Below are 6,548 nucleotides of genomic sequence, written 5' to 3'. Positions count from 1 at the left end.
GGGCCAAGCCGGGCCCGCCGCCTCAGCCGCCTCAGCCCCTCAGCGCGGGGTCCCGCGCAGCCTCCGCGCCCCCGCCCCGCGCCGCCGGTCACGTGGCAGCGCCCCCCGCATTGTGACGCAGCAGGGCCGGGCGGAGCCGCCCCCTCCCCTCGCTCCCTCCGTCCCTCTCCCTCTCCCTCTCCTCCTCCCGCTCCTGCCGGCCGCTGCCCGGTGGCAGGGCAGGGGCGGAGGGCGGGGCGGCGGGAGCCGGGCCGCTGCCGGAGCGCTGCCTGCACCGGCGGGGACTGGCGGGGGGCGGCAGCCGAGAGGCGGCACCTGGGTCCTTCCCCCGTCTCCATCACCCTGGCCGCCGTGGAACGGCCGCGGCCGAGCGGAGCGCAGGGGTGAGGTGAGCAGAGCTGAGCGGAGAGGAGCGGATGGGGGCTTTGTTGCCGCCGACAGCGCTGCCCCCGGAGCGGTGGGAGAGCGGGCGCGGAGCCGAGCCCGGGGTGTCCCGCGGGTGGCGCTGGAGGCTTCTCCCGCTTCCCCCGCCGAGGCGTCCCCGGGGGCGCGGAGCGGGGCTGCCGGGCGGCGGGAGACGCGGGCGGCGGGCGGGAGCGGGGGGCGAGCCCGGCCCCGGCCCCCGCCAGCCCGCCCCGGGGAAGTGCTTTCCGCATGAAATCAGGGCTGAGCGCCTGAGGGGGGTTTCGCTGGGGCTGAGCACGTACGTGATGTCAGCCGCGCCAAGTGCCGCCGCGGAGCCCTGGTCGCGCAGTGACACTCGCCCCCGCCGCGGATCCGCCGCTGCTCTGCTCGGAGCCGGGCGTCCGGGCGGGCACCCCGCCGTCAGCGCCCTCCTGTCCCGCCGGGCAAGCCGAAATCTGGAAGAAAATCAAGTAGGAGTTGCATGTTTGTAACTGTGGGGAAACAAATGCAAAGTTGTCTGGTAGAAACATGCTCCAAGGCTTCTACTTGGGTCAGTCCAAAATCGTGTTTGTGCAGCAGCGGGGATCAAGCCTTTTTCCTACCCGCATCAATGAGTGCTTTATGTGAGCAGATGTAATTTATATAAAGAAGAGCTCGAGGATCAGGTTCCGATGGTACTGGATATATAAAGAAGATGGTTGGCTTAAAGCCACATCTCTTACAGAGATATTAATCAGTCACAACTGGTCCTTGAAAAGTCCCCTCACCCCAAAACCCAGCAAAAAACTGCTAGTGCTTGTGTTTTCCATGGAAAGTCTTAGCATCTTAGCCTCATTTTATACCTCAGCACTCCACCAGCAAAAGGTAGCTGAAAAAAATGTTTTAAAAAAATAATTCTGAAACAAATCACTAGACTGTTGAACCCTTTTCTAGTATTTAAATGGCTGAAGGAAGATATACAATCATACCACTGGGAAATCAAAATAATTTTATATTTTGTGCAAATAGCACTGATTCTGCAGCCAAAAATGATATTGAATGGTGTGCATGCATTTAGCCTTTTTTAACATGCTGTAGCAGACTTTTAATGGTGTCCTGCCCTTACTGAATTTAGGAGTTATGTGCACTGCATGTGCTTCCAGCAAGCCATAAAAAGCATGACCTGTTGCCTTACTACCACCCATAAACATGAGATTCTTCACCCTAAAGTCCTCTGCAACTCGCTCATGTGTGAGCTCATGATTGGTGAACTTGGTAAACCACTTCAGTCTTCAGACTGCTAAACCTGCAAATATGCCGTGTGGAATACCGGAGCCATATTTTGAAGATTTGGCAGGTAAGCTGAAAAGCTGGTTCCAGGAGCAGGCTTGGAGAATTGCTGAAGAGGTAGTTCAAACACAATGAGAAGCACTTTTCATCTGAATGAAACAATTAGAATTTGACCTGCTCAGTAGTCAAAGAGACACTTGCCTCATCACAAAAGGCAATTTGTGAAAAGGCCTGTAATGAAAAGGTTCCCTTTGTAAGGGGTATGTGGTATAAAGCTTGACTTGTGCAGACTGGCCATTTTGCTTAATACAGTCACTTACACTGTCTTAAACTGGGAGTTCACTTACTTTTCAGGTGTTTGTGATTTCTGGTCTGTGTCATTGATTCAGTGGGCTGCAGAAAGCACATGTGTGACTTGCAGCTTCTAGAAAAAGTGAGTTAAAGAAAACCACATCAGAGTATTGGCCCAGTGTAGAGTTACCTCCAAATTCAAGGAGACTGTTTAAAAAAAAATCTCCTCCTTTTTTGAGCAAGCAGTCCAGTGCAGGCTACTCAAAATGCTTTTAAGTGTCATTTTGGAACAAGGAGCTGGAAAGTCTTTCGGGTAAGGAAGTTCTGTAGAAGATAGTAAGTTACATTAGCTAGAAGCTGCTTGTCTTAGTATCTTTCTGTAATGACAGCAACATGGAAAGTAAGTTTGTCATGAGTTCTTTGGGGCTATCTTCCAAGTTTACAAAGAGCTGCATGTAAAATTAGACTGCTTGGACAAGGTGACTGAAGGTACCCTTGAAGATTCAGTCCCTTCACGGAGTACTGTGAATCGGTGATAAGTCACTTTTTTCGTAATCGCAAAACCACGATCCCAAATATTAGGTATTTTGTAACTGTTTCTTGACTGGGCATCAACAGAGCTTAAAAAACTGTGAAGTGTTCCTCTGCTTCCCAATTGTCCATTTCTCCTGGCAGCTGAAATCTGTTCCCATGTGGACTCCATAGGTGCAAGAAGTGTTCATGCCACACACACCTGAGGTGGAATACCACCTGCATTGGCACAGCTCTCTTTCTCACAGTGCTCTTCCAGGATGTCTCAGACCTGTACCTAATTCCTCGGCAGCTCTGTCCTTGGACATTTGTCTGATTAGAAGCAGGAAAGGGAAAGCATGACAGCCCCTCTGCAGTTGCTGCAGCTTCTCTCCTCTGAAATGGAGACACACAGGTAGTGCTGCCTCCATGTGCCGGATGTACCAGCAAGAAAGGGGGAGCAGACAGCCAGAGGCAGCCCCGTGGGGTGGCTCATCTATCACAGACAGCAGCACAAAAGTACTGTTGGCAGTGGTGCAGGGATGATGGTCCTTGTGACATGGTATGGTGTCTTGAAGTGGTGATGCTGCACCTCATGAGCACAAAGACAGTAGTTCAGCAGCCTTTGTGGGATGCAGCAAGTTATCTCCCTCATCTGGTGTTTAAACGCTTCAGCTGACTAGATGAGGTGTGTGGCAGAGCTTTATCTGCACCCTTGTCTGTCTCTGATTGTGTGTCTGAAGCTCCAGAGGCAGTCCATGAATCATGACTAAGGAGGCAGGGAACAATTTTTATTTCAATTTTAGAATAAAACTGCGTCTCTTTTCAGGTAGATGTCACGAGGAGAATATTCTCATCCTTCCTTGTGCAGCCATGATAATTAAAATTAATAGTAAGTGAAATAAAGAAAAGTTTATATTTTTGTGGTAGTCTGTAAGTAATCTATTTGCCAGTGCTTTACTCTGTGTTACTTAGCAAATGCAGTGTTGTTTACAGTTGAAATCTATATGATCACTGTCAAAATGAAAAATATGTTAGAAAAAGTTGAGAAACATTGGATTTTGGAAGGGTAAATAGTAATTCTTTTCAGCTCTTGTCTGAATAGGACCATAACTAAACTAAACTGAAGGAAATGGTAATTGGCAAGAGGATTTGGAGTAGCGTTGTGTCTGAGCTTGCTGTTTTTCTGGCACATCTGTTGTTTCTCGAAGGAGGTAGAAAAGATAGGCTTACATGAAGCAGGTGCATAGTAAACACAAGGGAATTTCTCTTTAAATGCAAATGTGGTTCTACAACAGATTTATTTGCACAGTGGAACCATTGGAAGCAAGAAGATAGAACATATGCATCCGATACTTTATTGATTTAAGTCCCTAAGAGAGTTCTAAATTGAGGGGGGAAATAATTAATTAATTTTTGTGGTAGAAATATTATCTGCTATTTACCTGTCTAAGGTGGAACTGTGATTTCATCTTCTGCAATAAAGCACCAAGTGATTCAGAGGTCTGAAGGTCTTCAGAGTTATCAAAGAAAAGTACCATTCAGCCGCCACAATTTGGCAATTGGGGCAGTCCTTCATTAGGTATGTTTTCTTGTGTGTTAGGAATATTTACAAAAGCTTATTTTGAATATGAATATGGCTGATTTGCACTTCATAAAGAATTACGAAGCAGCGCTTGAAAGTGTATTTTTTCTGGTTAAAACATAGCATTAGGTTTGTGAGGTTTGCTGTAATCATTTCCTTTTTGGTTCAATTTCCTCCTCAGTTCTTGTTTGCAGTCAGACTGCTGGCATTATTTTTGTTTATACCAGATAAAAAAAGCATTGTCTAACTTATCTTTTAAACTCAATACAGTGTACTACCTCTTTTTACATATAAATCCTCCCCCTTCTTCTCCCTTCTGTTTTATTGTTACTGAATCAATCTGGAGCTTTGCTTTTAAAAGGAAATTCTAATCAGGAACTTAGCACTTCCCTTCAACCCCCCCTATTTTAACCAACTTGTTTACATCTGTGAGTAAAAATCAGGCTGTGCTGCATAGCTTTCTTGGAACAGGCTGCCCAGAGAGGTTGGGAAGTCTCCTTCTTGGACCAGCCTGGACATGATCCTGTGCAGCCTGCTGTGGGTAAGCCTGCTTTATCAGGGGATTGGATTCAATGATCTCCAGAGTTCTCTTCCAACCCCTGCCATTCTGTGAATCTGTGATGTGCATGACAGGGGCACGCATGAGATTGTGATTTGGAGCTGTGGCTCTCTGCAGGTTAGTCATCCATGTAGTTCTTTTGCAGGATCTTGCCATACTGACTGGCCTCTTTTTCTCATAGAATTAGGAAATTTATAATAAATTAATTATAATTAATAATTAATAAAATAATTTATAATAAATTAATACCTTTATTTATATTACCTTTAATTAATACCTTTATTATAAAGGTATTTATAATGAATAAATACCTTTAACTGCTTATATGTGCATGTACATTCCTCATGTTCTCTTTAACTAAAATTCAGATGTAAATATTCTGCCTTTTGTATGCTATGCTGTCAGTTCCAGTTGAGTCACAGTAGTAAATTTATGAAGATCCCATGAGCTGCTTTTGAAAGGGCTCAAGATTTTAAATATTGAAGTTGTCAGCCTGTTGAGACACTTATTTGAATATTTGTAAAAGCTGTCTCCAGGATGCTTTTAAAAGCAAACAAAAAAAGGGCCAAACAAAATGAAGCAAAATATATCTCAGAAATATACTGCCCACAGAAGCAGAAGAGTGCTAGTAAGGTAAATAAGCTGTGTCATTTTCCCTGACCTACATTCTGCTGTGCTAAGTATAAGTGTACTCATTTCTCCTCTTGTTACATGGAGTCTTCAGTTATGTGTCCTAATTATGTTAATGTCTATGATATTACCATTTTGCAAACTCATATGCTGAGGTCTGGATAAAGCACAATATTTTTGGTTGTTGCTAGGACATGGCCAAAAATTTACCTTGAGTTACAGAATGGAATCACCAGGAAAGTGAGTTACACTTACATCATTAATTACTTGCTTCTCATTAACATTGAAACTCTGACAGGCTTGGTGCTGTGACCACTTCCCTGGGTGAAGAACCTTCACCCTCTGCATGAAGAACTTTTTCCTTATATCCAGTCTAAACTTCCCCTAACACAACTTCAAGCCATTTCCTTGGATCTGTCACTGTCACCACAGAGCAGAGATCAGTGCCTGCCCCTCCTCTTCCCCCCACAAGGAAGCTGCACCTGCAGTGAGGTCGCACCTCAGTGTCCCCTTCTCCAGCCTGAACACACCAAGTGACCTCAGCCACTCCTCACACGGCTTCACCCCAAGGTCCTTCATCATCCTTGTTACCCTCCTTTGGACACTCTCTAACGGCTCAATGTCTTTTTTGTGTTGTGACACCCAAAATTGCCCCCAGCACTGGAGGTGAGGCCGCCCCAGAGCGGAGCAGAGAGGGACAATCCCTTCCCTTGCCAGTCTGGTGATGCTGTGCCTGATGCACCCCAGGATGTGGGGTGTTGCTCTTTTGTTGACAGGAACTGAGATCAGTTCTTATAAATTCACATTTATAAGGCAGAGGAATTCTTCCATGTGCTTGATGCACCCCAGGATATGGTTGGGCCTTTTGACTGCCAGAGCATGCTGTTGACTCATGGTCAACTTGCTCTTGATCCAAACCACCAGATCCTCTTCCATGGGACCTTTCGTTCCTTCTCCAGCCTCTCAGTCTGTCCTTAGAGACAGGAGTGCCCTGTCCCAGGTGCCGAATGTGGCTCTTGCCCTTGTTGTGCTTCATATGGATGGTGATTGCCCAGCCTTATAATTTGTCAAGGTGTCTGCAGGGCATCTCTTCAATGGAGTCAGTAGCTTCTCCCAGTTTAGTGGAATCTGCTGGAATGGCGCTGCCTGGTGACTGGAGGTTTTGCTGTGTTTGAGTGCTGGGATGCTCAGGTCCAGACAACTAATTGGAGCACAACTATGCATGTGCTCAGGGTTTCCACAAAGAGACAGGCAGCAGAATGTTTATCCCTGCACCCAAAACTTTATGTATTTTACTAG

At 46.4% G+C, this 6,548-nt stretch overlaps 1 protein-coding gene across 2 annotated transcripts in view; it reads left to right on the top strand.

Annotated features, from left to right (window-relative positions):
- Positions 1–294: 294 nt before the first annotated feature.
- The window catches only part of SNCAIP (synuclein alpha interacting protein), an 89,116-nt gene continuing 82,862 nt past the window's right edge, over positions 295–6,548 (top strand). For both annotated transcript variants that reach the window (XM_054283814.1, XM_054283828.1), the window contains exon 1: positions 295–388. The gene's annotated coding sequence lies outside the window, so the exon portion shown is untranslated. The remainder of the gene's footprint in view (positions 389–6,548) is intronic.

The sequence above is a fragment of the Melozone crissalis genome, unplaced genomic scaffold, assembly GCF_028551555.1.
Source record: "Melozone crissalis strain CALT ecotype California unplaced genomic scaffold, PUWL_Pcris_2 ptg000005l_1, whole genome shotgun sequence".
Lineage (NCBI taxonomy): Eukaryota > Metazoa > Chordata > Aves > Passeriformes > Passerellidae > Melozone > Melozone crissalis.
This window is presented reverse-complemented; position numbering and strand designations above follow the sequence as displayed.